The sequence below is a fragment of the Aulostomus chinensis genome, chromosome 1 (assembly GCF_037954235.1).
Source record: "Aulostomus chinensis isolate RoL2024-O1b breed Wild chromosome 1, RoL_Achi_v1.0, whole genome shotgun sequence".
In the NCBI taxonomy this organism is placed as follows: Eukaryota; Metazoa; Chordata; class Actinopteri; order Syngnathiformes; family Aulostomidae; genus Aulostomus; species Aulostomus chinensis.
In genome coordinates, this window is record NC_141320.1 from 54,039,972 (window position 1) to 54,054,249 (window position 14,278).

At 43.9% G+C, this 14,278-nt stretch overlaps 1 long non-coding RNA gene across 2 annotated transcripts; it reads left to right on the forward strand.

The window, feature by feature from the left end:
• Window positions 1-587: 587 nt before the first annotated feature.
• Window positions 588-13,841, forward strand: LOC147272247 (uncharacterized). 2 transcript variants are annotated; one of them, XR_015115854.1, is made up of 4 exons: window positions 588-665; window positions 1,034-1,667; window positions 13,402-13,539; window positions 13,635-13,841. It is a non-coding gene; the product is annotated as an uncharacterized LOC147272247 (long non-coding RNA). The 2 variants fall into 2 exon arrangements; XR_015115856.1 differs by having other exon boundaries at window positions 618-805.
• Window positions 13,842-14,278: the final 437 nt, after the last annotated feature.

Consider the following 14,278-nt stretch of genomic DNA (forward strand, 5'->3'; position numbering starts at 1 on the left):
CCAGTCTGCTGCATATCAAAGTATTTGTAGCAGGGTCAGTGTGACTGTGAGCCTTCATAGCCAGCATGAAGGAGCTGGTTTTATCTTTGCTGGGGAAATCCCACACACAGCTGCTCTCAGTTCCAAATGTGTGTGTCCTCACTCCTCCGTCCTCCTGCTGCCCTCAGAATACAGACACAATTCAACCTGGCAAGTTTGGAGCACAGAAGTGCTCCTGAAGAGATGTGTGTCAGCCCACAGCTGGCTGGTCTTACCTGGAACCTCAAGATGAAACTGCTTCCACAGATTGGAAATGAATCTGATGTTGACTTTTGGACAAATCACCTGTTCATCAGTTCATCATCACTTCCATCCATTTTCTACTGCTTATCTTGTTATAGAAAGGAGTCTATCTGCTGTGTGACTGAGGCAGTTACTGTGAGCTGCTGCATGTCTCAGTGTGTGTGTGTGTGTGTGTGTGTGTGTGTGTGAGTGTGTGTGTTGTGGCAGGATAGCGCCACACTCCCCACCGTGAGGGGCAGTGTGGCAGACGATAGTGAGTGGTCACCTAGAAGTAGACCTGGTCCGACCCTTCTCCGTCCTTTCCACTTCCTCTCCCTCCTTTACGGAGCCGACAGCCGTGCGTGGTGGCGTCTCGCTGGTCAGCAGATCGGTTACAAACAAAGGTATGCATGCTTGCTCTGCTCCATTATTCAGTGTCATGGGCCCCCTGTTTACTCCAGTTTTGCTCCGTCCAGCGGTGTGGTGTTACTGGGAGCTGGGCTGTCTCCCTTGGGCCAGTGTGTGCGTGGTGCGCTTTCTGTGGGTAAGACGCGTAGTTGTCTGCCTTTCATATCAAGCTGCCGATGATCTGTGGTGTTCTGATTATCCTCTCCCGGCCATCGTTTGTGTAGTCTGGGCTGCGGACTTCCTCCTCCTGCCTCGTCTGACGCCATGATTCTGCTCTCCAGGAGGAAATGTTTATTCTTAGCTTTTGTTATTCTGTAATGACCTTCATCCACATTTTAATTAGGTTAACTTGTTTATTTTGCAGTGCGCAGCCGTCAATTGCTGCTGTGAGCCTCGCTGCTGTTTTGGTTCTTCCTCTTCTCCTCTTCTTCTTCAGTCTGGATTCTTGCTGATTCGGCTCATAACGGCTCTGATCCCAGTAACGGCGGTTAAAGCCGTGCACGACGGCCTTTATAAGAGCCTCAACGTGGGCAAAGAGAGGGCATCCCGACCCTCATCGGCGCTGAGCCATCCCCCTTGGAGACTGGTTTTAATTAGAGGGGCAGACATTTCCTTAATTACTTGAGTTTATTCCTTTTCTATTTGTTATTTCTTTCTTTGAATTATTACTGTTAATTTTTGTGGGTTACATTTGATTTATTGTTTAGAACGCTTATTATTATTATTATTATTTTGCCTTTTGCTCCCCATTTTGATCATTTGGATTTAAAATAGTTTCTGTTGGGGTATTTGTGGTAGTGATATTTAGTTCGTGTGTGAGGGTTGCCTTGATTTCATGTTTTTGATGGTGTTCTTTTCTTTTCTTTGACAGGTGTTGAGGGCCCAGAGCGGCAGCGGTCCCCCTGGTGGTGGTTCCTTATTCCTGTTTTTTTGGGTTGCTGTGTCACGGGCGCAGTGTAGTTTTTTGGATCCCTCCCCTTTTCGTTACCGCTGTCGTGGTAAGCCCCAGCCCTGTCCCCTTTTCCTTTCGGTAATTCGTCTTGCACTCCTTATTATATCCATTGGTATTCATTTAGTCTGTTGCTCATTTTAAACTATTTTTCTAATAAAAGTATTTTTATTATTGGAAATCACGGTCCTGTCCTGTTGTATCTCTCGAACTGTGTGCCTTTGTTCAAATGGAAGCCTGGTCATTTTGAAATTTTGTTTATATCCTGGGGTGAAAGCCCCCAGGTGGCGTTGTCGGCAACTGTTCCCCACCACTCGCCTTGCCACACTACGAACCTCAAAATAATGCGACACTGATGTCGTAAGAATTGCTAATGAACACAAAATAATGCTACAGTAATGTAGTAAGAGTTGCTAATAACCTCAAAATAATGCTACATTGATGTAGTAAGAATTGCTAATGAACTCAAAATGATGCTAACAGTAATGGAGTGAAAGTTTCGAATAACCTAAAAATGAATCTGACAGTAATGTAGTAAGAGTTGCTAATAACCTCCAGATAATGCGACAGTGATGTCAGAAGAATTGGTAATGATCTCAAAATGATGCTAACAGTAATGTAGTAAGAATTGCTAATGATCTCAAAATGATGCGACAGTGATGTCGTAAGAATTGATAATAAACTTAAAATGATGCGACAGTGATGTCAGAAGAATTGCTAATGATCTCAAAATGATGCGACAGTGATGTAGGAAGAATTGTTAATGAATACAAAAATGATGCTGACAGTAATGTAGTGATAGTTGCTAATAAACTCAAATTGATGCTGACAGAAATGTAGTAAGAGTTGCTACGATCCTCAAAATAATGCGACAGTGATGTCAGAAGAATTGCTCATGATATCAAAATGATGCGACAGTGATGGAGTAAGAGTTGCTAATAACCTCAAAATAATGCTACAATGATGTTGTAAAAATTGCTAATGATCTCAAAATGATGATAACAGTAATGTAGTGATAGTTGCTAATAAACTCAGTGATGCTTACAGTAATGTAGTAAGAGTTGCTAGTAACCTCAAAATGATGCTACAGTGATGTCTTAAGAATTGCTAATGATCTCAAAATGATGCGACAGTGATGTCGTAAGAATTGCTAATGATCTCAAAATGATGTGACAGTAATGGATTAAAAATTGCTAATGTACTCATAATGATGCGAAAAGTAATGTAGTGAAAGTTTCGAATAACCTCAAAGTGATGCTGACAGTCATGTAGGAAGAGTTGCTATGAACCTCAAAATAATGCAACAGTGATGTTGGAAGAATTGCTCAAGATCTCAAAATGATGCAACAGTGATTTAGTAAGAATTGCAAATGAACTCAAAATAATGCTAAAAGTAATGGAGTGAACATTTCGAATAACCTCAAAGTGATGCTGACAGTCATGTACTTAGAGTTGCTACGAACCTCAAAATAATGCGACAGTAATGTAGTAAAAGTTGCTACGAACCTCAAAATATTGTGACAGTGATTAAGTAAGAATTGCTAATGAACTCAAAATGATGCTAACAGTAATGTAGTAAGTGTTTCGAACAACTTCAAAGTGATGCTGATAGTCATGTAGTAAGAGTTGCAAATGAACTCAATTTAATGCTACAGTGATGTCGTAAGAATTGCTAATAAATTCAAATTGATGCTAACAGTAATGTAGTGATAGTTGCTAATAAACTCTGATAATTACAGTAATGTAGTAAGAGTTTCGAACAACCTTAAAGTGATGCTGACAGTCATGTAGTAAGAGTTGCTACGAACCTTAAAAAATGCAACAGTAAAGTAGTAAGAGTTGCTTCGAACCTCAAAATAATGCGACAGTGATGTCAGAAGAATTGCTAATGAACTCAAGATGATGCTAACAGTAATGTAGTGATAGTTGCTAATAAACTCAGTGATGCTTACACTAATGTAGTAAGAGTTTCGAACAACCTGAAAGTGATGCTGACAGTCATGTAGTAAGAGTTGTTAATGAACTCAATTTAATGCTACAGTGATGTCGGAAGAATTGCTCATGAACTCAAAATGATGCTAACAGTAATGTAGTGATAGTTGCTAATAAACTCAAAGTGATGCTGACAGTAATGTCGTAAGAGTTGCGACGAACCTTTAAATACTGCAACAATAATGTAGTAAGAGTTGCTACGAACCTCAAAATAATGTGACAGTGATGTCAGAAGAATTGCTATGATCTCAAAATGATGCGACAGTGATGTAGTAAGAATTGCTACTGAACTCAAAACGATGCTAACAGTAACGTAGTGATAGATGCTCATAAACTCAGTGATGCTAACAGTAATGTAGTGATAGTTGCTAATCAACTCAGTGATGCTGACAGTAATGAAGTAAGTGTTTCGAACAACCTCAAAGTGATGCTGACAGTCATGTAGTAAGAGTTGCTAAGAACCTCAAAATAATGCAACAGTAATGTCGTAAAAGTTGCTACGAACCTCAAAATATTGCGACAGTGATGTCGGAAGAATTGCTAAAGATCTCAAAATGATGCGACAGTGATTTAGTAAGAATTGCTAATGTACTCAAAATGATGCTAACAGTAATGGAGTGAACGTTTCGAATAACCTCAAAGTGATGCTGACAGTCATGTACTAAGTGTTGCTACAAATCTCAAAATAATGCGACAGTAATGTAGTAAAAGTTGCTACGAACCTCAAAATATTGTGAAAGTGATGTCGGAAGAATTGCTAATGAACTCAAGATTATGCTAACAGTAATGTAGTGATAGTTGCAAATAAACTCAGTGATGCTTACAGTAATGTAGTAAGAGTTTCGAACAACCTCAGAGTGATGCTGACAGTCATGTAGTAAGAGTTGCTTCGAACCTCAAAATAATGTGACAGTGATGTCAGAAGAATTGCAAATGATCTCAAACTGATGGGACAGTGATGTCGTGAGAATTGCTAATGAACTCAAGATGATGCTAACAGTAATGTAGTGATAGTTGCTAATAAACTCAGTGATGCTTACACTAATGTAGTCAGAGTTTCGAACAACCTCAAAGTGATGCTGACAGTCATGTAGTAAGTGTTTCGAACAACTTCAAAGTGATGCTGACAGTCACGTAGTAAGAGTTGTTAATGAACTCAATTTAATGCTACAGTGATGTCGTAAGAATTGCTAATAAACTCAAAGTGATGCTGACAGTAATGTCGTAAGAGTTGCTACGAACCTTTCAATACTGCAACAATAAAGTAGTAAGAGTTGCTACGAACCTCAAAATAATGTGACAGTGATGTCAGAAGAATTGCTAATGATCTAAAAATGATGCGACAGTGATGTAGTAAGAATTGCTAATGAACTCAAAATGATGCTAACAGTAATGGAGTGAAAGTTTCGAATAACCTCAAAGTGATGCTGACAGTCATGTGGTTTGAGTTGAGAGTAAATAAAAATGATGCTGAAAGTGATGTCGTAAGAATTGCTAATGAACTCAAAATGATGCTACAGTGATGTAGTAAGAATAGCTAATGAAATCAAAATGATGCTGAGAGTAATGTAGTGAAAGTTTCGAATAACCTCAATGTGACGGTGACAGTCATGTAGTAAGAGTTGCTACGAACCTCAAAATAATGCGAAAGTGATGTCGGAAGAATTGCAAATGATCTCGAAATGATGTGACACTGATGTAGTAAGAATTGCTAATGAATTCAAAATGATGCGAACAGTAATGGAGTGAACGTTTCGAATAACCTCAAAGTGATGCAGACAGTCACGTAGTAAGAGTTGCTACGAACCTCAAAATAATGCGACAGTGATGTCGAAAGAATTGCTAATGATCTCAAAATGATGCTAACAGTAATGTAGTGATAGTTGCTAATGAACTCAGTGATGCTTACAGTAATGTAGTAAGTGTTTCAAACAACCTCAAAGAGATTATGACAGTCATGTAGTAAGGGTTGCTACGAACCTTAAAATAATGCAACAGTGAAGTAGTAAGAGTTTCTTCGAACCTCAAAGTAATGCGACAGTGATGTCAAAAGAATTGTTAATGATCTCAAACTGAAGGGACAGTGATGTCGTAAGAATTGCTAATGAACTCAAAATGATGCTAACAGTAATGTAGTGATAGTTGCTAATAAACTCAGTGATGCTTACAGTACTGTAGTAAGTGTTTCGAACAACCTCAAAGTGATGCTGACAGTCACGTAGTCAGAGTTGCTACGAACCTCGAAATAATGCTACAGTGATGTCTCTGAATTGCTAATAAACTCAAAATGATGCTCACAGTAATGTAGTGATAGTTGCGAATAAACTCAAAGTGATGCTGACAGTAATGTAGTAAGAGTTGCGAGTAAATTAAAAATGATGCTGACAGTGATGTCGTAAGAATTGCTATTGAACTCAAAACGATGCTGACAGTAACGTAGTGATAGTTGCTAATAAACTCAGTGATGCTTACAGTAATGTAGTAAGTGTTTCGAACAACCTCATAATGATGTTGACAGTCATGTAGTAAGAGTTGCTTCGAACCTCAAAGTAATGCGACAGTGATGTCAAAAGAATTGTTTATGATCTCAAAATGATGGGACAGTGATGTCGGAAGAATTGCTAATGAACTCAAAATGATGCTAACAGTAATGTAGTGATAGTTGCTATAAACTCAGTGATGCTTACAGTAATTTAGTAAGTGTTTCGAACAACCTCAAAGTGATGCCGACAGTCATGTAGTAAGAGTTGCTACTAACCTCTTGTCAATGAATTGCTCATAAACTCAAAATGATGCCAACAGTAATGTAGTGATAGTTGCTAATAAACTCAAAGTGATGCTGACAGTAATGTAGTAAGAGTTGCTACGAACCTTTAAATATTGCAACAGAAATGTAGTAAGAGTTGCTATGAACCTAAAAATAATGCGACAGTGATGTCAGAAGAATTGCTAAAGATCTCAAAAATATGCGACAGTTATTTAGTAAGAATTGCTAATGAACTCAAAACGATGCTAACAGTAACATAGTAATAGTTGCTAATAAACTCAGTGATGCTTACAGACAGTCATGTGGTAAGAGTTGCTACTAACCTCAAAATGATGCTAAAAGTAATGTAGTGATAGTTGCTAATAAACTCAAAGTGATGCTTACAGTAATGTAGTAAGTGTTCCGAACGACCTCAAAGTGATTATGACAGTCATGTAGTAAGGGTTGCGACGAACCTTAAAATAATGCAACAGTAAAGTAGTAAGAGTTGCTTCGAACCTCAAAGTAATGCGACAGTGATGTCAAAAGAATTGTTAATGATCTCAAACTGATGGGACAGTAATGTCGTAAGAATTGCTATTGAACTCAAAATGATGCTAACAGTAACGTAGTGATAGTTGCTAATCAACTCATTGATGCTTACAGTAATGTACTAAGAGTTGCTACGAACCTCAAAATGATGCTGACCGTAATGTAAGAAGAGTTGAAACTAACCTGAAAATGATGGTACAGTGATGTCGTAAGAATTGCTAATAAACTCAAAATGATGCTGACAGTCATGTAGTCAGAGTTGCTACTAACGTCAAAATAATGCTACAGTGATGTCGTAAGAATTGCTAATGAACTTAAAATGATGCTAACAGTAATGTAGTGAAAGATGCGAGTAACCTCAAAGTGATGCTTACAGTCATGTAGTAAGAGCTGCGAATGAACTCAAAATAATGCGACAGTGATGTACTGCGAATTGCTAATAACCTCAAAATAATGCTAGTGATGTCGTAAGAATTGCTAATGAACTCATTAATGAACTCAAAATGATGCTAACAGTAATGGAGTGAAAGTTTCGAATAACCTCAAATTGATGCTGACAGTCAGGTACGACTGTTGCTACGAACCTCAAAATAATGCGACAGTAATGTCAGAAGAATTGCTAATGAACTCAAAATGATGCTAACAGTAATGTAGTGAAAGTTGCGAGTAACCTAAAAATTATGCTGACAGTAATGTAGTAAGAGTTGCTAATAACCTCAAAATAATGCTACAGTGATGTTGGAAGAATTCCTAATGAACTCAAAATGATGCTAACAGTGATGTCGTAAGAATTGCTAATGAACTCAAAATGATGCTAACAGTAATCTATTAAGAGCTGCTAATAACCTCAAAATGATGACAGTAATTTAGTAAGAGCTGCTAAAAACCTCAAAATAATGCTACAGTGATGTAGTAAGAACTGATAATAAACTCAAAATGATGCGACAGTGATGTCGGAAGAGTTGCTAATAACCTCGAAATGATGCTAACAGTAATGTAGTGATAGTTGCTAATAACCTCGAAATGATGCTAACAGTAATGTTGTGATAGTTGCTAATAACCTCGAAATGATGCTTACAGTAATGTAGTAAGAGTTGAAACTAGAACAACAAACTGTCCTCTGATGGTTGGACAGGTTGGTTTGGTCCGTCCTCTCACTCATTAAAAGCCCTTATTACTCATCATTCATCCAATCTGACACTCACGTCTGCAGTGGGGAATCCCCAGCAGCCCGCGGCACACATGGAGCAGTCTCGGCCAATCTCATGGGGCCTGCAGCGGCACCGACCACCAAATGGCTCGCAGGTGTCACTCTCAGCTCCAACCTCATGGCAGGCACAAGGCAGGGCGCTGTTGGTGAAGAGAGCCCAAGAGACACAGCTGAGCTGAGACAGAATGGAGACGAAGGACAGGAGGGACGACAGAGAAAAAGGAAACGTTAGCGAGACATTTTAGGAAAATTAGTTTAGTGGGGAAAAGGTTCTTAGCCAAACTTGCTAAATGGAAGGACAACAAAAAAACAAAGATCTTCAAAAGAAAATTAGCACAAAATGAAATCCTGCAAGAGAAAGTAAATCAAGAACTAAATATTCTTGAGGCTCAGGTCTTTAGTTCCAATGCTTGTAAATGACATCTGAATGCATTCACAACCCAAATCTGAGCAGACAGAAGCGTCCCAGTCAGGCCCAGTTTAGTTCCTCTAGAACATTCAGGGATACAGAACAGGGACCAACTCAGGCTGAGAGACACCGACTTGACATGAAAGCTATTGAGGCCACAGTTGCTAATGAAGTGGTCAGATTTCTCCAGTGGTTCTTGGTTCAGGGAGCTGGAGCTGGAGCTGCTCTCAGGCACCACCAGGACGTGATCCTGGAGAGACAGAAGGAACAAGTCCAGGCCTGACAGAGGAGAAGGAGGCACAGAGTAGAAACAGCAGATACGTGTGGGGAAAGGGAGAGGGTATCAGTCCAGCAGAGGAGCAGGAAACCTACCACCACAGGGCTCTGCCTGCAGGAACCTGCAGGTGAGGAGGACCTGGTGGTCCGGCACATCCAGAATGATCTGGTTTTCAGACACCGGCACGTTTCGGCAGCCGTAAGCGTGGGGACAGAAGGAGGCGTTGGCGTGGCCTGAAAGACACAAACAACCATCTCCATTTGAATGTTTCTCAAACAGCCGGAGCAGGAAAGCTAAGATGAATCAAAGATCCTCCACCCTGCCAGATCCGACCCTGGTAATGTAGACCTGCACAGGGTGGGTGGGGTGGAGCGGCTGGCGGTGGTGGAGGATGAAGACGTATCTGCCCAAAGCCTGGACACGGTGGAGTCCACCGCAGCGTTCTGAGTAGAAGGATGAGAGCGATGTTCAATGGTACATGTTTTCTTTCCTGAACCGCCGATGTTTCCAATCACGAATCTCAGTCATGAGATTTGAACATCATGGAGGAGTTCAAAAGTGTCAAACTGGGCCGGTCTCCATTTTATGAGTCCAGAGACCGAGGATAAAACTACAAGTCCCTGGTTCAGATTTGACTCGTCTGAATCCAAACACAGCAGCGTTCTTCCACCAGGCCAGATGAGTTGATCATGATAACAAGATATCTTCATGCTACTACAACACACAAACTCATCACAAGAAAAGACTTCATGGTGGAACAACAAATCTCCTCCCAATGGGAAAAACATTGAGTTGAACAATCAACTTTTCCATGATGACATGGAGAGCTTGGCAGCAGCAGCAGGCTTCCATTGGGGGCTGATATGCCAGCTCCACTTAGCCTTCTTTGGAATGGTTTAACCTGGAGTGATGCTGTTATTGAGACCTTTTATCTGGAACAACACCACCTGCATGGAGACTGAGGACTTCAAAAGATGCAGATGTTGACCCAGAATAAATCTAAATATTCCAGATGTGTTAAATCAATCCAGCAGCAGTGGTGGGAGCGTCGTAAACTCACTCACTCAGCAGCCGTCAGCCTCCGTACCTGCACGGAGTCCAGCCTGATGTGGTCTCTGTTGTCTGCTCCCAGAGGTGGTCTGTCACCTCTGAACCAGGGGGCTCATCTCTCTGGTGGGAGGTCAGTGGAGGAGCTGCAGCGGGGGAGGCCAGGATGGGCTCCTGTAGGAGGAGCTCTGGCCCTCCTTCAGCACCAGCCAGTGGGAGGGAGTTTGGAAACGTGAGGGGACACAGGAGGAGCTACAGGGGGAGGGAAGGTGGATCAGAACCCTTCTAACAAGAGCGCTGAGGGGACACAGGAGGAGCTACAGGGGAAGGGAAGGTGGATCAGAACTGTTCTAACAAGAGCGCTGAGGGGACACAGGAGGAGCTACAGGGGGAGGGAAGGTGGATCAGAACCGTTCTAACAAGAGCGCTGAGGGGACACAGGAGGAGCTACAGGGGGAGGGAAGGTGGATCAGAACCGTTCTAACAAGAGCGCTGAGGGGACACAGGAGGAGCTACAGGGGGAGGGAAGGTGGATCAGAACCGTTCTAACAAGAGCGCTGAGGAGACACAGGAGGAGCTACAGGGGGAGGGAAGGTGGATCAGAACCGTTCTAACAAGAGCCTGAGGGGACACAGGAGGAGCTACAGGGGGAGGGAAGGTGGATCAGAACCGTTCTAACAAGAGCGCTGAGGGGACACAGGAGGAGCTACAGGGGGAGGGAAGGTGGATCAGAACTGTTCTAACAAGAGCCTGAGGGGACACAGGAGGAGCTACAGGGGGAGGGAAGGTGGATCAGAACCGTTCTAACAAGAGCGCTGAGGGGACACAGGAGGAGCTACAGGGGGAGGGAAGGTGGATCAGAACCGTTCTAACAAGAGCGCTGAGGGGACACAGGAGGAGCTACAGGGGGAGGGAAGGTGGATCAGAACCGTTCTAACAAGAGCGCTGAGGAGACACAGGAGGAGCTACAGGGGGAGGGAAGGTGGATCAGAACCGTTCTAACAAGAGCCTGAGGGGACACAGGAGGAGCTACAGGGGGAGGGAAGGTGGATCAGAACCGTTCTAACAAGAGCGCTGAGGGGACACAGGAGGAGCTACAGGGGGAGGGAAGGTGGATCAGAACTGTTCTAACAAGAGCCTGAGGGGACACAGGAGGAGCTACAGGGGGAGGGAAGGTGGATCAGAACCGTTCTAACAAGAGCGCTGAGGGGACACAGGAGGAGCTACAGGGGGAGGGAAGGTGGATCAGAACCGTTCTAACAAGAGCGCTGAGAGGACACAGGAGGGGCTACAGGGGGAGGGAAGGTGGATCAGAACCGTTCTAACAAGAGTGCTGAGGGGACACAGGAGGAGCTACAGGGGGAGGGAAGGTGGATCAGAACTGTTCTAACAAGAGCGCTGAGGGGACACAGGAGGAGCTACAGGGGGAGGAAAGGTGGATCAGAACCGTTCTAACAAGAGCGCTGAGGGGACACAGGAGGAGCTACATGGGGAGGGAAGGTGGATCAGAACCGTTCTAACAAGAGCGCTGAGGGGACACAGGAGGAGCTACGGGGGGGGGGGGAGGTGGATCAGAACCGTTCTAACAAGAGCGCTGTCCCACTAATGTTCCTCACCAGAATCCTCCTGTCAGGGGGGAACCGTCCATGGGTGCTGATGCAGCGGACTGAAGGTTCAACGTAGTCCATGCTGAACTGGTCTTTAGGCACCAGGTGGACTTTGTGCTAAAAACAGCAGAAAAAAAAGACAAAAAGGGGAGAATTTTAACAAAAGTATGCAAATGAGCTGAAGATCAAAATACAAAAAGTAAATCAAGGTTTTTTTCAAATGATTGCCAGCTATTTAGCTAAGAGAAAGACAAATGTCAATCAAGATGTCAGAATGGAACGATCCCACTGGCTTCTGGTCAAGGGAACCATGGAGATGCTAACTTCCTTTTGGACTATCAGGGTGTCTCATCCCTGACATGCTAACTTCCTGTTGGACGATAAGCGTGTCTCATCCCTGACATGCTAACCTCCTGTTGGACTATCAGGGTGTCTCATCCCTGACATGCTAACTTCCTGTTGGACGATAAGCGTGTCTCATCCCTGACATGCTAACTTCCTGTTGGACGATAAGCGTGTCTCATCCCTGACATGCTAACTTCCTGTTGGACGATAAGCGTGTCTCATCCCTGACATGCTAACTTCCTGTTGGACTATCAGCGTGTCTCATCCCTGACATGCTAACTTCCTGTTGGACGATAAGCGTGTCTCATCCATGACATGCTAACTTCCTGTTGGACGATAAGCGTGTCTCATCCCTGACATGCTAACTTCCTGTTGGACTATCAGGGTGTCTCATCCCTGACATGCTAACTTCCTTTTGGACTATCAGGGTGTCTCATCCCTGACATGCTAACTTCCTGTTGGACTATAAAGCCTGATTTAAGCCTGATTTATGCTTCTGTTTCGAGTAGTATTCGTACCTACGCCGTCGACGCAGACCGTACGCCGTAGCCTGAAACGCGCCTCCAAAAAATCCTGCTTACGCATCGCGTCGACGCGTGGTGACGTCAACGTCGAGGACTGTGATTGGTCCCGCTCAGAACGTTATTTCCGGTTGAGTCGCGGCAAAGCAACACCGCCATTTTCAAAGTTTCTGTGGTGAAAGCTCCAAGAAAAAATGGACCAAGCCGAAGAGAGGATTATCGAGGAGGTGCTCAAGTACGACCACCTCTACAACTCCTCTTCGCGGCACTACAAAGACTGACAAATGGCCAACAATTGTTGTCTGTGACCGGAAGAAAACCGAGGAATCCGACAAGAGCCCGTAAACAATAAAGACAAAGCCACACCCCCTAGCGGCTTGGCGGTGTATTGCAGAGCAACGCGTTCCCCCGACGCAGAATAAACCAGGTTTTCCAGTCGCACCTGTTTTACGCCCCCGTGCCAGATAAGGACCCCCATCGGGCTGTGCCACCCTGGAGGGAGCGCGTCTCACAGTCAGTCAGCGGAACCATGCGGATCCGGGCCGGAGCTGTGGGAAGGAGCGCCAATTGTATCGGGTTGTTGTTTTCTGGACTGCAGCAGAACAGGAGCAGCCGGGACTGGAATGTAGAAGTAGGTTATCTTGAAGTTGACTCAGTTATGGTGAACGATATTGTGGTTCAACACTTTAATGAGCTTTAAGGCAAACATATTTCATGAGGAAACAACGCTGGAATTGGACGGATTTCAGCGGCACACAACAACGTATCCGATACACCTCATTGGAAACCTGGTGGTCTAAGACTAAGAAACACCAGTCACCATGAAGAAAGGAACTTTTAGCTGAGTACTCATGTTCTTTACTGCAGGTTGAATGTGGCATTTGTTGGACAGAAGCGTCTCATCTCAACAAAAGCACCTCTTCAGTGCTGAGGCATGATGGGGCCAGGCATGAGAATGAAGTCCCAGATCCACCAGGATGAACTCAGGTGTACAGCCACTCTCCAACTGACTCACAGTTGCTTCATTGATCATTAATTCCTCTTCATTTCTTCTCTCCTTCATCTTTAACCATCCAGCTTCCAGGAAGCAGATGCTGGATGAGGCTCTGCTGAATTTGATCCTGAAGGACTGCCAGCCCCTCAGCACTGTTGAGAGGGAAGGGTTCAGGGAACTGGTTCAGGTCCTTGAGCCTCATATGTTTGCCAACCAGGAAGGTTTGTGTGGAAATGATCTAAAGCAGTCGTTGATATCTCCAGTTTATTTCATCTCTAATTTCAATGTATTGATTTACTCTGGGTGTCATTTTCAGACCATCAAACAAACGGTGGCCAAAATGAACCAGGAGGAACGGGAAGGAGTGAAAAAGGAAGTCCAGCTGCCATGTGGACATCTGTGGACATGGAGGCTCCCTTGGCTCTGACCTGTCACTGCATTCGTGAGAATGAATGTGTTGGGAGTGCAAGACTTTCCACAAAGTCACCCTGCTGACAGTTTGGCCCCAGTCCAAAGAGGCCTGATGGAGGACTGGGCCATCACCAACAAAGTGAAGTGTCTTGTGAGCGATGCAGCACCAAACATGACAGCATCCACTAGACAGCTCCAAATTCACCACTCAGTCTGCACTGCACATCGTCTGAATCTAGGAGTCAGAAAATCCTGTGATCAGATCCCCACTTCCATCATCAGACACAAAGCCAGGAACACTGTCACATCCTTCAGATCAGCACTACAGCCAAGGAGAAGCTGGCTCAGGTGCAGCAACAGATGGGAGGGCCAACCCTGAAACTCATCAGTGAGGTGCCAACACGCTGGAACAGCACACACAGCTGTCAGGGCTGCATGATGAGAGGGAACCAGTGTGGGAACCTCTGGCCTCACTAAGACAGATTTGACTCCACTGACAGCTGAGGAGTTCACCACCATAGGAGAAGCACTTCTAGTAAACAGAGGTCA